This window comes from Xenopus laevis, chromosome 3L (assembly GCF_017654675.1).
Source record: "Xenopus laevis strain J_2021 chromosome 3L, Xenopus_laevis_v10.1, whole genome shotgun sequence".
Taxonomy (NCBI): Eukaryota; Metazoa; Chordata; class Amphibia; order Anura; family Pipidae; genus Xenopus; species Xenopus laevis.
In genome coordinates, this window is record NC_054375.1 from 28,523,669 (window position 1) to 28,544,592 (window position 20,924).

General features: G+C 37.6%; 1 long non-coding RNA gene across 1 annotated transcript; it reads right to left on the reverse strand.

The window, feature by feature from the left end:
- Positions 1 to 110: 110 nt before the first annotated feature.
- Positions 111 to 19,858, reverse strand: LOC121401431. The gene is made up of 3 exons (XR_005966236.1): positions 19,553 to 19,858; positions 2,424 to 2,602; positions 111 to 722 (listed from the first exon to the last, which is right to left on the reverse strand). It is a non-coding gene; the product is annotated as an uncharacterized LOC121401431 (long non-coding RNA).
- Between the last annotated feature and the right edge of the window lie 1,066 nt (positions 19,859 to 20,924).

The window sequence follows — 20,924 nt, forward strand, 5'->3', positions numbered from 1 at the left end:
GCTTAGAATAACCATCGAGACCACAGTCCCGGTTGCTCTGCCTACCTTGCCTTTGTGGTGTCCCAGGGATTAGAAAAAATTAGGTAGTAGATTTGGGACAACTCCACCTCTCTCCTTTTCCATTTTCTTATTTCAACTTATGAACCTGAGTATTGTTTTTAAATTTTATCCCTATTTATGCGGTTACTCTAATCAATTTTTAATCAATTACCTGAGTTATAATGAATTAATGAATTAGCACTGCCTAGCACTTTATTATTGAATTGTTGTCCAAGTTTGGACGCAGTTACCTCTATCACGCCTTATTATTGCCACTATTTTTAATCGATTTATTGTGGCTGGATTTAATTAAAGTTTTTAATTTCAAATTAAGTAACTAATTTCATTGCACTGCACTTCAATTATAATCAATTTCATTCTTAATCATTATTTATTATATAATGAATTTATAGCACGGCACTTTAAGTCAATACCATTTATTAGATTGGTCCAACGTTAATCACAGGTCTTGTACGGCAACACATGTAAATTTTAACTAACGGGTTTTGAAATAATTTATACAGTAACAGCTCTAGCAAGATTGTAAGCGGGGTACTTTTTCTTTTGTTTTTGTTACACCCCAAAGGCTATCCTGGCTGTGGATTTTCCTGCTCTCTGGTGTGCCCCTGGTTTAATTTCTCCGACATTCCAATGGGGTAGAGTGTTTTCAATTGACACGCCTGCTACATTCAACAAAGGAAAAAAAGAAAGAAAAAAAAAAAAGCTTTGGGTTAGATTATTTTTATTTTACACTGTAGCTATAAAATATAATCAAGTGGGACACATCCAGTAAAAAGATCCATTTCCATTGAGTATCAGTGGGTTGGATTGATGCTGATATGCAATGAATGAATCCCTGATGTATTCTGTTACAGGAGGCTCTATTATTCAGAATGTTGTTGCTTTATGTACTTCGGGATTTCTTGTGACAGCAACTGCTGGCTGTGATCCTTAGCTTCTGGGAAATGTGTAAGTAGAAATAAAGCAATATGACAGCTGTATTCTAATACTTTGTGTTATCTTAACTGTTTCTCTGCTAATGTAAATAACACACATGTCAAGCTATAGTGAGCTACAATTATCAGTTGTTTATCTAATATTTTATAATTGCATACTAATCCATATGTGGCTGAATAGGTAATACAGTGTAATATTTATCAACATATAGTAAAACAAAATGGAACAGATGCAATTTATAGAAAACATTTATTGTACTAATACTTATTTAAATATTACTGGTGTTTTGGTGGTGCAAGTGCATGCTAATCTTACATTAAGAGTTGGATGATTATTTTCAGATTTTTGGTGTTTTAGATTTTGTCTTCATTTCAATGTTTTATAGAGTACACTTATGGCAACCTGTAATTCTTCTTATTATTTTAATGGTTTCAATGTATAGACCTATTTATTGTACAGTGCATAATATGCTGGTACATTATATAAAATAATATTTACAGAAAGGCTGTCTCCCATAGACTCCATTACAATCAAATAATCCAAATTTTAAAAAATGTTTTCCCTTTTCTCTGTAATGATAAAACAGTAACTTGTACTAGATCCAAACTAAGATATAATTAATCTTTATTAGAAACAAAACCAGCCTATTGGGCTTATTTAATACTTATATGATTTTCTAGTATTCTTAAGGTATGAAGATCCAAATTACAGAAAGACCCGTTATCTGGAAAGCCCTAGGGCCCGAGCATTCTGCATAATAGGTCCCATACCTGTACTAATATTTAACAATGATTTCCTTTTTTTTGTAATATTAAAACAGCATCTAGTACTTGATCCCAACTAAGCTGCATGAATCCATAATGATGGAATACCAATCCTATTGGGTTTATTTAAAGTGTGGGCAGGTTTTAGGTATGGTGATCCAAATTACAGAAAGATCCCTTATATGAAAACCAACTGCTAATAACCATATCTTTTAAGTATACTTTAGAGAAAAGAGATAAGGGCAGTTGCAAACTTCTCTGTGCAGCCAGAAAGGAGAGGTAGCGCAGAAGCGGGTCTGGGCCAGCAGGGCCCAAAAATGCCAGGGCCCACCGGGTTTTTTCTCTGTGTCCTTCCGGCCCAGTCCGACTCTGGATAAGGGGTCTCTGGATCACCAAACCTTGTCTGTTAAAAATCATGGAAACATTAAATAAACCCAATATGATTGTTTTGCCACCAACATGGATTCATGCAGCTTAGTTCAATCGTTTTTCAAAATGCAAATAATTTGCTTAAAATGGACCCTATTGTGAGATGGCCTTCCTTTACTTAGAAACCTTCTTGACTACGGGTTTCTAGATAAGTGATCCCATACCTGTATTATACTTAATATGTTATCTTTATACATTACTGAAAGTACAGAGCAGCACTTAAATTGATCTTACCTTCATAGACGATTAATCGGTCGGTATTCCGTAATTCATGCACATTTTCCTCCAGTGTCCGATAGAAAAGTTTTGTTGTGTTAGAGCTGATCCTCTGCACTAGAGGTGGCACCTGGGATATCTGTCATTTTAAGCAAGGACGCCAGCGGTGTAGCATATTCCACAATACAGTAATATGGCTGATATAAGAAAAAGACAAATGATTGTATTGTTTATTATAGTAAAGGGTCAGTTGTTTTTCGTTCACTTATATACACTGTGACTTTTATACAACTATTTTACTAAGGGGGCTTTTCATTGCTAGGCCTAATAACTTTTGCACCTTCTTTCCCCCTGAGTTTTTAAAAACAAATGTTATAATATAGGTCTTGATAAACAGCTGTACTGTATATAGTAAGGTAAACATGTGACTGAAGCTCTTGAGGGTAGGACTTCTCTTTTCTCTAGAGCGGGAGTAATTGGAGTTAGTGCGTAATCTCTACAGTCCTCCAACCTTTTACCCATTTCTGTTTTCTGAATTCTGTATTCCTCGTGGCTTTTGAATAATTAATTCATCTCACCAAAAATCGATTCAAGTTTATTGCAATCAATTCATTCACATAGAGCTTTAGTCCCTTCATTAATATAATCACAGTAATTAATTCAGCCTTTTATGTAATGTTAAACTAAAGGATTTGGGTACATGCAATGAGATTTTAATTTTACTCTTTAAGTCTATGGATGTTGTTGTTTTGGGGGCTTTGGCCCCAAATTGTGGGGTTGCTAAAAAAAAAAATACAGCACTTAAAGAACCATAAGTAGTATCATGTGCCATTATCTGTACAGTGAAAGATATTCTTACCAGTTTTTTACATTTCATTCGGTCAGATCCCTGTGTTTTATTTAGCTCAACCTTTTCATTGTACTAAGCCATCCAACCTTTTCTTAAAGCTAGCTAATATATCTACAGAACACTTCATGGAGAGAATTGCACAACTTCACAGCTCTCAATGTAAAAAAATTTTTTTGAATATTGAGATGGACAATTAAGATGTAAATAAAGCACGACAGAGTCCGCACTCCAGTTAGGGGTAAATGCAGTTTTTTTTTTTAATTGCCAGAGCTAGGGCATGTCGTACATATGCTTATGCGTATAATGCGATTCTGACGTCACACGCATGTGCATAATGAGCAAGTTGCGCCATTCGTTCATTATGCGCATGCGTGTGCCCCAACATGGCCGTTCGTACCGGGGGCAGTTTTTTAAAAAAAAATGTCCCCCCGCCAGAGTGTGAGCTCTATTAGCCCGCACCTTTGGTTGGGGATAATATTTTGCACAATAGGGCCAGTCTTTCTTCATTTTTTTTATATATTAATATACAGTATAATATTTTTACTTGCATAAAAAATGTAAATGGTACATTTTCTAAATAACCTCAGGGCCTCTGCTTGACATTGTAAGGGCATACGAGGAAAGCTGATAAAAGTGGAGGTTATTTTCTATGGAAAAAAGGCACTTTTGTGGAGCCATGATTACTGTTTACAAGTACATAAGTCATTTACTAAAGAATAAATCTGTTTTCACATAGATACGAACAAGAGGCCACCCCTTTAGACTTTCACTTGGAGTAGCACTTCAGTAGTTCTTTACAGTGAGGGCAGTGAGGTTGTGGAATGCCCTGCTGGGTTATATTGTGATGACAGATTTTTATTAGTGCTTAAACATTGACTTATTGAACAAGTATAATATCCAAGGCTGTATAAGGCTCAATATCTACTGTTAGTTTATTGTGTTTGTATTGATAGGTGTGTATAACTCTGTGTTTGTATGTATATATGCAGGGTAGGACTGGGCAGCGTGCGTTGGACTTTGTGAATACGCATCACGTGCAAGGGGGACCAGAGTTCGTGCATGCGCGCAGGGGGCCCCCAAAGGTTTGGAACCCAGTGGGCCCCACAATGTCCAGTCTGACTCTGTATAAATGTATATGTATGTGTGTGTGTGTACTGGGAATCATTTGGAGGGGTTGGTCTTGATGGACTATAGTATGTTCTCATCCGAAATTTAATATGTTGCTATGAATGTAACTATACAATACACTTTAAACAAATGTAGCACGACAATTTTGAAAAAGCTTCAAAAAGGAAAAAAAAATTTTTTATTTAGCCAAGAAGTTTGACATTTGCTTAGTAAAAACAAAAAATATAAATACTAGCAATGTCATTGCGTTCATGGGAGAGAAGGCTATAGTAAATAAGAATGTGGTGGAGAAAGAGAGAGAAGATAGAAATGGGCATCAGTGTGGAAGGTGCCAATGAGAAGATAAATGAAAAAGGGATGGCAGAAGAAGTCAAAAACAGCTGAAGGGAAGAAAAAATAATATTGGAGAAGAGATGAGTACTGGGAAATGTGGGCAAATGGAGATAGAAAGCAGAAGAGAAATGCCATGGAGAGAGCGAAAAAGAAAGGATTGAAGAGGAAGTGAAAAGGGCAATGGAAGAAAGACATAGGAAGGGAAAGTGAGAAAGCAAGATGAGACGTAATCCAGGAAAGAGGAAAAATAATAAAGAAGGCAGAGGAGAAATACAGAAAAAATGGAAGGAATAGGATACATATAGAGAATATTAAAAAAACATGAGAAATAAAATATGGGTAGAAAAGCACATGAGCAGAAAAGATCATTTGGGAAAACTATATATAAAGACAGAAGGTGGAATAATAGAAAGGTGGAAACTGAGTAGAAAGCATGAGATTAGAGAAAGAATGAAGGAATACATTGAAGAGTTATAAGCTTCAGATTTGTGATGGGGACCCTCTTGATGTCAGGGTTCATAAAAAGAAAAATGATGAGGGTTAATATGTTAAAGTAAATGGAAAGCTTCCTGACTATCTTCATCCAAAATGCAATACCCGTTATTTTTAAATACTTTTGTATCTAGGACAGTGCAAACCATTTGACCACTAAACTTCTGGCCATCATGCAAAAGCACTTCTGTTAGGATAGCAGTTCAATTCTAATTTATAGGTGACACTCACATGCTGTGCAAATGATGGATTCCTTCTATGAATTTGCATATACATATGGCGAACAGCACCCTTGGCTAATGGCAAAATGAGTTGCCATACTGTATATTATCTGGGCATATGACTATTTTCCTTTGCCGAGGCTCCACACAGTTATAATGCTGCCTAAGACCAGGATGTAAGCCACTACGGCAGATCTCTTCACTCAGGAATGATGTCTGTTTTGAACTTATAGTCTTTTTCTGATGGGTGCCATCTACAAAATCAACATATTACAATTATTAATGAGAACTAGCATACATGAAGTAGTAGGGCTGAGTTCCCAAATACTGGTTCAACTGTGCACCAGTTCAAAAAAATATACAGATGTATAATGAATAATATATGTAAAATGTATAATGAACATTATGGTTTTAATGCATTTGAAATAAAAGTTGAATTTTACCTATTTGAAGTGGCGTCCGGAAGTGCTTGCCTATTTCTCCTATACTCGAAAGTGCACACACCCCCTGCAACAGGTTCGGGGCGATGCACCCGGACCACTCAAGACTTCGGGTGAGTGTTTTTCCCATTTGTACATCAGCGACTTCTATTTGAATATTTCGTTTAAGTGCCGGACCTGGGGTCTTTACACCCAGGTCACGTCTGTTGCTGGGTGAGCAAGGTTCTTTACTCGTCCAATTAGACTATATTTATTAAAACGATCCATTGTGGGACTGTGCAGCTTTAAATTTCGTTGTAAATAAAAATGTATAATGAAGCAATAGAATTCTTAATGAATCAGATGAAAATTGAGCGTAGGACTGGCCAGATATGGGATGACTAGAATGAGCTTAAATATATTGCAATATATGGACAAACAATCCCTGTTTTGTTTAAAGGGTAAGGCATTTTTCAGTAGCAGTATGCACAAAATGTCTCTGTCTTAAATATATTGATAATGGGTTGAGTGCATTTGTATTTTGTGGTCACAGCCTCATTGCACAGCTGTCCCTTGTTTGTTATAGTTATACAGGAACAGTGACCAGCTCCATGTTGTAGCTCCCACCCCTCCCAGCTATAGTCAGGTGATCCCACTGGTGTCTAATAAAAGGGCAGCCAAGTTTGGGAGTTTTACTTTGAAAGCAGCTAGTTAGTTGCAGGTAAAACTTAATGAATCAGATGCAATTTGAGTGTAGGACTGGCCAGATATGGGATTTTTTTTCCCAATAAATATACAAGTTTGGAACTTATTATTTATAATACCAAGGACCTGGGGCTTTCCAGATAAGGGGTCTTTCCATAATTTGAATCTCCATTCTTGTAAACTTGAACAAAGACATAGTTTCACTGTTTTTAAATCCATTTTCATTCTGATAATATCTTGCTGGGTGAAACTGCAGCATTCTGTTCTCCTGCCTATGTGGTGTATGTCAGAGGAAGCCTTTTTAGCTTTATTGTGGTCAAACTTTGTTTAGGCAGCTTTTGTCATATTAAAGTTGGTGATATTGCTGTACAGGTATGGGGCCTGTTATCCATAATGTTTGGGATCTGGGAAAATTGTAATTATTTCTTTAAAGTGAAGTCTACTGGAGAGAGCCTTCCCATAATTCCAAACTTTCTGGATAATGGGTTTCCAGATAACAGATCCGATACTTGTATACGGGTAAATATGGGTAAAACTGAGGGCAAATTTACTAAATTACATTTCTTGCTCATTTTGCGAACAGATCAAAGTCTAGTAATAGGCTGAAGCCCATTGAAAGTCCTAATGTAATTACAAGCTGCCCGATAAACAGGCAAACACTATTTCTAAATGTCATGTCACTTAGAATGAGAACCTGTGTGACAACAGACCCAGCAACCCACAATCGGATGTTCTTGCTGCTTTGCTTCCTAAACAGGAAATGTTTTTCTGGCCAGGCCTCTCCCTCATGCAGCTTGTTAGGCCTTGAAATGTACCTCCCATCCATGTACTGAAATGGTTGATCTATACAGTAACACATAATTCAAAAGAAAAGGACTAAATATGTAAAAAGATAATCTCAAAAAATCTATCATTGTACCCGATTCTTAACTTTATGAGGAATACTGAGAAACAGTCTAATTTACAGGCAGTTTCACATATTTATAATGGGAGGAGGGTGCGGTAGTTTCAGTTTCTGTCATCGGGCTACTGCTAGAAATGAAACCGAAACTATATGCTGCATTCATATTGTATAAAAAATCAGGCTGCGTTGAGTAAACCTTGAAAATGATACTGGAAAAAAGGAATCCAACGTACAGATGCCATATGGCCCCCCACAATCAAAACGGTGCAATTCAAAAACATCAGCTAAATCCTGCAAATATTCTTGGTCACGCCTCTAAATACCGCACTAGTTTTACCAAAACATAACCCAGACGTGCCAGTATAATTATTACAAAAAAATGAATTATCCGCATATTAATCTTAGACATGGCAGAATAATTAATACAGAAAATGGATAATCAGCATAATGACCCCAGCTGTGCCTACCGTTTATACCTGGACAGCCTGGTTTTTGGAAGGGCCAGGTGAAAACAGCTTGTGTGGATTTTAAAAATTAGGAAATCCGGACAGGACATTGAAGTTAATGACAGTAAATTTCACCTCTACGGCACCAGTCCCGCCTTCTACATCACCCGGTCCGCCCCTGGCATCACCGTCACTGCCCCCTGCCCAGAGTTGCGCAAACAAAAAGGTGGCAACCCCAGGCCTGTGCCAGTATAATCACTGTAGAAATGGCCAATGCCCAAACAAGCAAGTAAGCTTCCTGGAAAATGGCAAATATGCACTCCATTAACTCCAGACATGCCAGTGGATAGACTGAGAACATTACCTTGTTCAAGCAGAATACCAGTAGAGAAGTTTTCTTGCCTGGCTTAAAAGGCTGTGAAAAAATCCAAGATGGCCACACTTTCTACAGTGGAATGTGCAGCCATCTTGGATTTTTTCTGAAGAGCAGGGAGTGAACAAAGAAGAAAAAAATTAAAGACAGTGGGCCCCCAAATAAGTGAACCTTGGGCAGATGCCCTTTTTTAAAGTGGCCCTGGTCCTGCCCTGCACTTTCCTGTGTGTGGCCTATGAATACAGCACTTCTTGTGTTAGGCATCTCTGTATTCATGAAGGGTGGGAACTGGGAAGTCATGCAGGCACCCGCTCTTCCTCTTCTCAAACCTTTGCATCATTCAGATGGGAAAGTTAGGCACGTGCCCTATGGAAAAATGTAGGGTCATTTACACACAATTTTTTGCACTTTGCCCACTGCATGAGGCCTTGTGAAAATAGCTGCAGAATTTATTTCTGTCACTGAGGACAACAATTAGAGTGGAAACATTTCAAACCCTTTATTGATGTCTATGGAATTAAAAATGGCATGAGCTTCTTTTGATGTCCATAGGGCACTACCCTTTTATTGATAAGGTTTTTCAAAATATGGATTTATCTGCCTTAAAATACAGTTCTTGAAGTTAAATGTGATAATACTGTATATGTGCTAATGTATCAATCTCTGGTGCTCTTAAAGGGATGGTTCACCTTTAAGTTAACTTTTAGGGGCAAATTCAGTAACCTGTGGAGTTGCGCTAGCGCAGGCTTCGTCGCACGACGAAGTTTCGCCAGGGCGCCGCTAATACATTAACATCCGAAATTGCGCTCAGGGAGACGAAAGGTAGTGAAGTTGCGCTAGGGTTAATTCGTCAAGCAAAGCGAAGTTACGCTAGTGATGCCTAATTTGCATATGGCACCAAGTTAAAGTACAATGGACGTACATGTAGCAGCAAATACATTACACTACACAAGCCTGGGAAAGCTTCATTAAATAAAAGAGTTGTAATTTTGCCCTATACATGTGCCCACTGTATAGTTTAGGTGCCATTTGTTAGGAAATGTAGGGGGGAAGGAGGGTGCCCCCAAAAAAATTTACGATCTTTTTCAGCCTATCACCCTTAAAAAAAGCAAAAGACGCCAGCGTTTTTTGGGACTTAGAAAAAATGTTAACTTTTTTTGAAGCAAGCCCTATCTACTCTATTGCACTTTGCCTGGTCTGAGGTGGGGAAGGCAAGTCTGGCGCAAGAGGTAACGTTCAGTAAAATGCGCAAGTTAGTGAATTAGCGTAGTTACGTCCCTTTGTCATAGCGCAACTTCGTCTGGTGTAAGGGTGCGAAGTAGCACTAGAGTAGGTCCACTTCGCTAGCGAATTTACGCCAGCGCCCATTAGTAAATCGGCGAAGTAATGAAATGACGTCACGCTGGTGAATTTAAGCTAGCGTTAGGCACTTCAAAATTGAAAACCAATTACAAATTGTCTCAGGATATCACTCTCTACTACATCATACCAAAGGTTAACTCAAAGGTGAGCAGCCCCCTTTAAATAACCTCCAGATTAATACTCTCAACAGTCTGAGACTTGAAGCAAAGTGGAACAAACCAAGAGAAACAATTGGGTGATATTGGAATTTTTTTTTTTTTTGAAGGAAGCAGGTCTGGCTTCCCCTGTCTTTCTTTTAAAGACTTTTGGAACAGATGAAGGGCTTTCAGGAAAGCAAACTTAGAAGCTTAAAGGGATGGCTAACCTTTAAGTTAACTTCTAGTATGTTATAGAATGGCCAGTTCTAAGCAACTTTTCAATTTCTCTTCATTATTGTTTTTTTTTTTTTTATAGATTTTAATTATTTGCCTTTTTCTTCTTACCAGCTTTCAAATAGGGGTCACTTAGCCCCATCTATAAATTAAATGCTCTGTAAGGCTACAAAGTATTTTTATTGCTACTTTTTATTACCTTTTCTATTCAGGCCTCTCCTATTCATAATCCGTGCATGGTTTCTATGATAATTTGGACCCTAGCAACCAGATTGCTGAAATTACAAACTAGAGGCCTGCTGAATAAGAAGCTAAAAACCACAAATATTGAAAAACAAAAAAAATTGTCTTAGAATATCACCATCTACATGATACTAAAAGTTAAGTCAAAGATGAAAAATCAATGCATAGACTGTGCCATTGGGTTTATTTAAAAACACAGAAAAATGGAAATTGTTGTCCCTTTAACATAATATTAAAGGGTTACTGCTCTTAGATTAAGGACCAACTTGTATGATCTAACTCGTTTTACATATGGGCTGTTTTATATGATATAGTTTTATAGAGACCTCCAATGTCCAGTGTTTCCCATTAAGGGAATATAAATAGTGATGGGCGAATAAATTCAATTTCCGATTTTCACGATTTTCAATATTTTTGAGTGAAAACCTTCAAATTTCACGATTTTTGAGTGAAAACCTTCAAGTTTCACGATTTTTAAGTGAAATCTTTCAAACTTCACAATTTTTTGTGAAAACCTTCAAATTTCACGATTTTTGAGAGAAATCCTTCAGATTTCACGATTTTTGTGTGAAATCCTTAAAATTTCACGAATTTTGAGTGGAATCCTTCTAATTTCACGGTTTTTGCGTGAAAACGTTCGAATTTCAAGTTTTTTTCTGGAAATTTTCGCGAATTTTTCAGCGAAGCAAAACGGGAGAAGTTCGCCCATCACTAAATATAAATACTACAACATGAACAATGAATAGCTATTTTATGTGTTTTGTCACAAATCATTGAGGCGTTCTGCATGGGCAACGACACTTCCCATGTGACATTAACATAATTGGATGTTGATAGGACCTTGATGGAGTAGGACCTAGGAGTAATAATATTGTCTGTACAAGGCAATGGCAGTCAGTAGCAGCAATGGACTGCAATATATTGTCCTGGATTATAAATATAGATTCGCTGGAACAGAGGATATTTCTTCCCCTTTAAAATTCATTAGGACAGTTCCATCTAGCATGTGCAATGAAGTGTTGATCCCCAGTGCTCTGAAGGGACATCAGTGAAACAGAAGCTTTCCAACACCAACTGATCTAATTAAGGACTGCGCTTCTCTGTGGTCTGACTGCCAACAAAAATCAAAAGTATCTAAAATATTAGATTTGTGCATGATCAGATTAATGCTGTTTATTGACTGCTTCTCATTGTTTTGTAATTCCAAGATATTAAGGGATACATGTACAGTTAATATGATTGAATTCTGTTACAACTTGGCCACCTGCTGGAACTGACCAGCAGGTGGTGATGTTGTATCAAAAATCATTCATATTAACAATATGTGTATTACGTAAAGGAAAACGATACCCCCAAACAACGCATATTATATGTAAAACCCTGCTTCATGTGAACAAACCATTTTCATAATAATATACTATTTTAGGGGGTTTGTTGATGAAAATTAAGCGTAGGACTGGCCAGATATGGGATGACTTTGACGTAGTTGGCCAGATTAAATATATTGCAATATATGGACAAACAATCCCTGTGTTGTTTAAAGGGTAAGGCATTTTTTAGTAGCAGTATGCACAAAATGCCTCTGTCTTAAATATATTGATAATGGGTTGAGTGCAGAGGACCTCTTGTAGTTGACTATATATATATATATATATATATATATATATATATATATATATATATATATATATATATATATATATACATATTGCAGTTTGGTAAGATTCATAAGTAGTACACTTAATCTGATATAAACTATTTGTTACTTAAGTATTCATTTTGGGGGCAAAGTTTTCCTTTAATTCCTTGGAAGTAAAAAAAAAAAATTATGAATGTAATTTGCATATGTGCTTAGAATAGCACACTAATCATTTTTACATTCACTTATTTTAAAGGTTTACTTACCCTTTAATAAAATGTAAATATAAGCTCCTACTGCGTAACAATTTATGGGTATACAGGTCATGGAACTCCGAGGTGACTTCTAATATCCTCATATTTTCCAACAAGGGGTACTTTATTTATTATAATACACAAGTTTTAGTGACTCATGTGACAAAAATAACATAACTACGGTACTTACCGTTTATAACTGATGACCGTTTATAAGGATATAATTTACAAGATAAGAGATACCAGCACAGGCATAATAATATTATCATGCATGCATATGTATAATTATGCAAATAGAATAACTCATGGTATCAAGTATTACAATAAATGACATTGATAAACTCTCATTAAACATTAATAGTGGTGTTAGAGCATGATATTGCTACTGTGTATATTTCTAAGTTTAAGGTTTCAAATTCATTGTTGTATTTCATAATGTAGTTATTGGAATATTCCTTGTGGAAATATCATGTTTTAAAAGAATTGATTTGTAGTTAAATATATATTAGTAGATCATTTTTTCAAAGTGAGAGGCTTTATGTTACAAAGTTTTACAACTATAGTATTCAGAGCAAGCTCACCGAATTTCTTTGTTGGCTTCTTCCACAGGTATTCTGTGTGTAATACCCAATAGTTCAATGCATTCAGTAGTTGTGGAACAAATCCAGGGCAGCAACTTGTCTGCAAAGTTCTTTATTGGGATAATGAGTTACACTCATTACAACAACATGAATTTAGCGGAAAGACAGAATATGGTTGTACAGGTATGAGACCTGTTATCCAGAATGCTCAGGACCTGGGATTTTCTGGATAAAATATCTATCCGTAATTTGGATCTTCATACCTCAAGTCTACTAGAAAATCATGTAACCATTAAATGAACCGAATAGGCTGGTTTTGCTTCCAATAAGGATTAATATCTTAGTTTGGATCAAGTACAAACTACTGTTTTATTATTACAGAGAAAAAGTTGGATACAAATTTGGATAAAATGGAGTCTATAGGAGATGGCCTTTCTGTAATTTCTAGTTTTTGGATAATGGGTTTCCGAATAACAGATCCCATAACTGCACCAGTATAGGATCTATTATCCAGAATACTTGGGGTTTTCCTGATAAGTTATATTTCTGTAATTTGGACCAGTAGACCTTGGCAAAAAAAGCATAAAATCATTATATAAACCCAAAATGCCACCAATATGGGTTCATGTAGCTGAGCATAGTTTTATTATTACAGAGAAAAAGGAAATCCTTTTTCAAACTTAGAATTCATTACTTAAATATGGACTGTGTTCGGTAGATGACCTTGCTGTATTTAAGAGCTTTCTGGATAACAGGTTTCCGGATAAGGGATCCCATTGACAACGGTTACTGTAAAAAAGATAATTACTACAAATTACTTAAAAAACTAAAATAAACATATTTATCAGTGTAAATATTTACATTTTATTTACATTTTTTGCAAACATTACTGTGCTTAATTTTATGCTTTTATAATAAAGGGACAGAACCTTTTCCAATTTCACACTATGATCTGTGTTCTTACCCTCAATCATACAGTTCTGGCAAACTCGAATAAAATGCTCCCACGACCCAAATTTAAAATATTCATCTTTGAGTTAACCTTTAGTATTATGTAGAGAGTGATATTCTGAGATGATTTCCAATTGCTTTTCTTTTTTATTATTTCTGGTTCTGGAGTTATTTCGTAGTTTTATTTAGCAGTTTGCAATTTCAGCAATCTGGTTGCTAGGGTCCAAATTACCCTAGCAACCATGCATTGATATAACTAAGAGACTGGAATATGAATATGAGAGGCCTGAATAGAAAGATGAACAATAAAAAGTAACAATAACAATTTGTAGCCTTGCATTTGTTTTTTTAGATGGGGTCAGTGACCCCCATTTGAAAGCTGGAAAGATTCAGAAGAAACAGGCAATTCATTCAAAAACTAAAAAAAATAAAGGGCAATTGAAAATCTTCTTAGAATTAGCCAGGGTCGGACTGGGCTGGTGGGACACTGAGGAAAAATCCGGTGGGCCCCCGGCTCTAGATCCACCACCTGGATTTCTTCCCAGGGCTACTGCCTCAGGGCCTCCCGTCTGGCAACCATGTCGCCGCTCGTGCAAGTGCGCACTCGCTAATGCGCGTCAGCACAGCTTTTTGCCGCGACCAAACAGCGTATGTGCTGATGCACATGCAAGAGTGCGCACAAACGTGGCAGAGGGGAGGGTTGCAGGACGGGAGGCAGAAGCCCCGGGCCCCCCAGTCCGACCCTGGAATTAGCCATTCTATAATAAACTAAAAGTTAATGTAAAGGTGAACCACCCATTTGAGCACAATGCATACATTGCGATTTAAAAATCCCGTTTGCATGTAGACAGGATACGTTTTCTAGTCTGGTCTTTCTGATGAAGGGAGTTCCTAGCGGGTCTGGACTGAGATTCAAAATAGGCCCTGGCATTTCAGCTACACAGAGGCCCAAACAGCCCAATAAATAGTGCCTGACTATGGCAACTTAAAGCAGCCCCTCTGGCATTTGCCAGAACCCACAGATTGCCAGTCCAGGCCTGGTTCCTAGCTATATATTGCAAGGCTGCAGATTCATAGTACTGGACGGGCTTTTGAGAAATAGAAATTCTTCTGTGTGGTTTAACTAGAGTGTACTGGTCCCCCCTGCAAAAAATCTTCAGAGGAGCCAAGCGCAACCGATCCCCATACGCCTGCCCCCTCCCTGCCCTGACTCCGCCTATGCCCCACCCTGACTCCGCCCACTCCCGCACAACTTACTTCCCCCTTCCTTGCTGGTAAGAGAGAGCGGCTAGGGAGGAGGGGTTTTATTTATTAGCTATAGAGGAAGCAGACCCCACAGTCCGGGACCCCTGCGACTGTGGGGTCTGCTTCCTCTATAGTTATGCCACTGATTCTGCTCTTAAGGTAATGGCAAAGGTGAGTCTGAAAACAAGACGTACTTATGAAAAAAACTTGATATGAAGGTGTTTCTTTTGGATCCATTTTCAAAGACTGCAGCAGAATCATATCTAATATATTACCTCCAATAATAATCCTTTACAGCTCTAGTTTTTCATGTGCAGTATTTAGATTATGATTTCATCCTATAAAAATGACTGGACACCTTAATTGCCTAGAGAGAACAGATGGAAGACAATCTTAATTTACTGTCATCATAAGAATCCAGTTCTTATCAACAACCCCAGTGCTGCCTTATATGTGAAACTGGTAAATTCAAATGCAGTTCTCCAAACAACAGTTATAGCTGGATTATATCCCAAAGATATCATCTTCTGAACTCCACTTCTCCCTTTTCTGAACAGTAGTGGTGGAACAAACTTGATGTAGATCTGTAAAGTACTTATGTGATAGGAGCAGCCTTATGTCAGGTGTATATGAAAAGTATGGGATCTGTTATCCAGAATGCTCGGAACCTGGGGTTTTCCGGATAACAGATCTTTCCGTAATTTGGATCTTCATGCTCTAGGTCTACTAGAAAATCATGTAAACATTAAATAAACCCAATAGTCTGGTTTTGCTTCCAGTAAGGATTAATTATATCTGAGTTTGGATCAAGTTCAAGGTACTGTTTTTTATTACAGAGAAAGAGATAATCATTTTTAAAAATGTGGATTATTTGGATAAAATGGAGTCTATGGGAGACGGGCATTCCATAATTCTGAGCTTTCTGGATAACGGTTACCAGATAACGGATCCCATACCTGTACTAACAATTCACAAGTCTGTTGTATATTTGATAGGAGGATAGGTCATCAATGTCGTGTATATGCCAGGGACAGACATTGGTGTTTTTGTGATTATTATTCTATGTGTACACGCTTAGGTCACATTTATTTTTGTATATCTCTAAAGCATCCTTCAATTTACATATTTTCCTCATCAGTAAATTTTATATTGCAAGTCTTCCCATTTACAATTATGTACGGAGGTGCAATGGTTAGCACAGCTGCCTTCCCTGGGTTTAATTCCGGCCAGGGCACTATCTGCACTATTTGGGGCAAATTCACTAACCTCCAAAAATTCACCAGCAACCTCTTTGCTCACAGCGCAACACTTTGCCAGACGTAGATTCGCCAGGTCAATGCTAATTCACTAAAATCCGAAGTTGCGTCCAGGGTGCCGAACGCTGACGAAGTTGTGCTAGCGTTGCTGCACCAAGCGAATTGAAGTTGCGCTAGCTTTGGCTAATTTGCATACGGCGGCAAGTTAAAGTTCAATGGACGTATATGTTGCAGCAAATACATTACACTACACAAGCCCGGGGAAACCTTAATAATATAAAATAAAATTGTTATATTGCACTACACATGAGCCCAGTGTATTGATTATGTGCCATATTTTAGCAAATGTAGGGGGGAAAACCCCCAAAAAAATGTATGCTCTTTTTCAGCCTATCACCCTGAAAAAGGACACCAGTGTCTTTTGGGACTTGGGACAAATTTTCAACTATTTTTTTAGGAACTCCTATCTACTCTATTGCACTTCGCCTGGTCTGAGTTGGCGAAGGCAAGTCTGGCGCAAGAGGTAATGTTCAGTAAAATTCGCATCTTAGTGAATTTGTGTAGTTACGTCCATTTGCCAGAGCGCAAATTCGTCAGGCGTTAGGGAGTGAAGTAGTCTATCTCCTTCGCTAGCGAAGTTACGCCAGCAATCGTTAGTAAATCGGCGAAGTACCGAAATTATGTCATACTGGTGAATTTTCGCCCGTGTTAGCCCTTTAGTAAATTTGCCCCTTTATATGTTCCCAACGTACCATGTGCTTGCATGGGTTTCCTCTAGGTGTTCTGGTTTCCTCCCACACTCCAAAATATATAAGTAAGTTAATATTTATTGATAACATTAACATTGATTATATCGTTTTTAAAAATTGTCTATGGGGAGATGGCCTTCCCATAATTCTGAGCTTTCTGGATAATGGATCCTATACCTGTATTACAGTTTTTTAACTACAACCAGTTTTCATTCTGAAAAATATAAATTGTAATATACTTCCAGTTCCAGGGAGTACAAGACTTATTAATGAGCCTTTTAAAAACACAGGATAATTGCAGCAGTTGGTTACTCCCTACAACTTCACTGTATGGCCAAGAAGGTCTCAGCAGTGGGCACCATATGGAATGAACCAATTCTTTACAGTTCATCAAGGACACCCTCAGTCTAGAAAACTGCCTTCTCGATATGCAATCCTACTTATCATATTGATAAAGGGAGGTATAAAATTGTCTCTGTAGCTTTACACTGCATGTCTTGTGATGGACTCCTACTGGTTACAACACCCAAATCAGGTTTCAGTAAAAGTATGTGATGTATTTGACAGGATTGTCAGGTCCTCCATAGATTTAATTATATTAAGGTGTCCGAGCCAGGCCAAGCCCTAGGCAACCTGGCCGGTTGTGGCACCGACTGGGCACGCTGAAGCTCACGAGTGTCTATTGAACGATTGTGTACGTGCGAACAGATGCACATGTACAGATCAACGTGCAATTGGCAAAGCGACGCACAAGTGGACAGTTGGGAAAAGAACGGAGAAGGGACCAGACTAGGGGGAGCAGGCAGAGGAAGTATGTGCTTGGCGCCCCCTCAACTTTGCGCCCTAAGCACGTGCCTACTCTGCCTGCTACCCCTAGTCCGGTCCTGTAAGGGTAGATTTATTAAGGTTCGAGTTGCGTTCTCCACATAAATTCGAGTTTTCAAGGTTTTGTTGGTCAAAAATCAATTTTTCGGGTTAAAAAAAAATTTGAATGTTTTGAGATTCAGTATACCCGACCCTGGAAATAGCTTGAATCCATAGATACACCATCTAAAAGAAGTCGAGGTAATGTAGGAGTCAATGGCAGAAGCCTCTTGAAGCATTTAACAGCCTGCTTGATGTTCGGAGGATCTTGCCTGAAAACTCAAGCCATTCTAGTTTTCCCCCACCAAAAACTCGATTCATTTGAGTTTTCGGATTAACCCTGAACTCGCTGATTTCTAGTTTTTTCCATTCAAGTTTTTTCTTAAATTAGAAACCATTCAAGTTGTGAGTTTATTTGAGGTATAAAAAACTCTTAAAGGGAAAGTAAAGTCTAAAATAGAATAATGCTAGAAATGCTGTATTTTGTATACTTGTATAAACATAAGCATGAACTTACTGCACCACAAGCCTAATCAAACAAATGATTTATGCTTTCAAAGTTGGCCACAGGTGTTCACCATCTTGTAACTTTGTTAAACATCTTTGCAAGAACATATATTCTCCACGGTTGCTTGATATTTACTTTTGTAACAGCATCCATTTATTTTATTGAAAATTCAATAAAACAGTTTTATATAAAAAAAAGAAAAACCATCTTTCCAAGACTAAGACTGTGCACATGCTCAGTGTGGACTGGGCTGCTTAGGGATCGTCCTAAATTATGAAAATAGGGAAACCAAGCTGCTTGAGTTCTGCATGGCTGGGAAGTATGGTGGGGGCTCCCCCTGCTGCTCATAAGTATGATTGTTTCCCTGCAGAGCAGTTAGGGACCGTCTGACAATTCCTATCCACAGCAGTAAATGAAGGGAGAGTTTCACTGCATACAGTCAGGTTTCTTATAAAAAACGGTACACATTTTTTAAATAAAGTAAATTGGAGAAAATAAAAACGGGATTTTATTTGTTTGCCTTTACATTCCCTTTAAAATTCGACCTTTGATAAAAAGAAAAAAACCTAAATTTCTAGATATGGGAGATCTCCAAAATCTAGAAACGACACTCACTGCTTAAATTAAGGAGTGGGTTACCTTTAAGTTAACTTTTAGTGTCTTGTAGCATAGCCAATTCTAAGCAACCTTTCAATTGGTCTTTATTATTTATTTGCCGCCTTCATCTGACAATTTTCAGCTTTCAAATAGGGGTTACTGACCCCATTTAAAAACAACTGCTTTGTAAGGCTACAAATATATGGGTATTGCTACTTTGTATTACTCATCTTTCTATTCAGGCCTCTCCTATTCATATTCCAGCCTGCTAAGCAAATCAGTGCATGGTTGCTAGGGTAATTTGGACCCTAGCAACCAAATTGCTGACATTGCAAACTGGAGAACTGCTGAATAAAAAGCCTTTCAATTAGGATAATTGGGCCAGAAAGCATTGAAAAAAATGCAACTGCTGGGTCAGAAGGAATATGTTTTTACTAAATCCCTGATATGTTGAAATACTTTGTGTTTTAAAGGTTTAATCCCATCTACAATCCCACCTGTATACCTAGGGTAACTCTTTCATGGATATTTTCTATATTTGTAACCATATTTTCAGCTAAAAATAGCCTGACCCGGAAATGTCCAATGCAGACTATATAATTGGTTTCAAGAAAAAAAAGAAAACTGTAATTTTCATGATAAATGAGATACATTACCACTGAACCAGCTTCTTTAAGTATCCATTTTCTCCCCGCTCAGATATTGGATAGTGTTTATCCAAATATAATTCTGTGTAAACAGAGGAAATGTTGGCTGCAGACCTCTCACTGCGAGCTAATAGTGAATGTTTTACATCAGGGAGATGGGGCTTGCTGAATCCTCCTTTTCTCTCCAGCAAAATAATTCTATTTATAAGAAGACAAAAAAGCATCTCCTGTGGTCTAGGAAATCTGAGCGTGGAGTTACCTGCTCCGAAACGCCTGCATTTCTGTAACACGCTGTGTGGCCAAAACAACAGCATTATCTGCCCCCAGTAACAATGACACAGCACAGTGCCAGAAGCTTTTAGAGGCAGCTAATAATAAACCAGATTAACAAGATCAAAACAGCATAGAAATTGTACGTTAATAAGAGGCATCCCAGTGCCAACCCTTCCTGTATAACCGATTCTTATTTGAAACTTGGACACACACTACGATAAGGATTATTTTAAAGCGTTTTTCACAACATTGTACATAAAGTCATATCCGGGGGAAAAAAAAGGGATTAACAAATATAGCCCTTTAAGTTAACTTTAATATGTTTAGTATGCCACTTTTCAACTGGTCTTCTTTATTTATTTTTTATAGTTTTTAGTTATATGCCTTCTACTTCTGACTCAGTCCAGCTTTCAAATGGGGGTCACTGACCCCATCTTAAAACAAATACTGTGTAAGGCTATGAATGTGTTGTTATTGCTACTTTTTATTGCCCATCTTTCTAATTAGACCCTCTCCTTTTCATATTCCAGCCTCTTATTCAAATCAGTGCATGGTTTGCACCCTAGCAACCAGATTGCTGAAATTGTAAACTGGAGAGCTGCTGAATAAAAAGCTAAATAACTCAAAAACCACAAATAATAAAAATGCAAATTCAAATTGTCTCAGAATAGCACTTTCTACATCATACTAAAATTGAACTCGAAGGTGAACAACCACTTTAAATATTTCATTTGCTTTAGAGAAGCCAGTTGCTTAGAGCTCAGTAGTTTATAAGGAGTCCGACGCCTTTATGCTGTAACATTGAGATTTATTGCCGTTTCCCTATCTTGACAGAACCTGAAACATATAATTCTGTATATATTAGATTTCAGCAGAGAGGAAACTATTTGCTTTGCTCGCTTTCTTATTCAGTGAAAAGATCAAAAAAAACTTAACCTTGAAAAGGAATACAACATTTCATATTTCTTATTAAGTATATCATGCATTTGTACTGCTATGGAGACCCCTTTGGCACTTCAGCCTAAGGTTATACTTATATAGGTCCAGGGTCGGACTGGGGGGCCCAGGGCTTCTGCCTCAGGGCCCCCCTCCGGATCCTAGGGGCTAC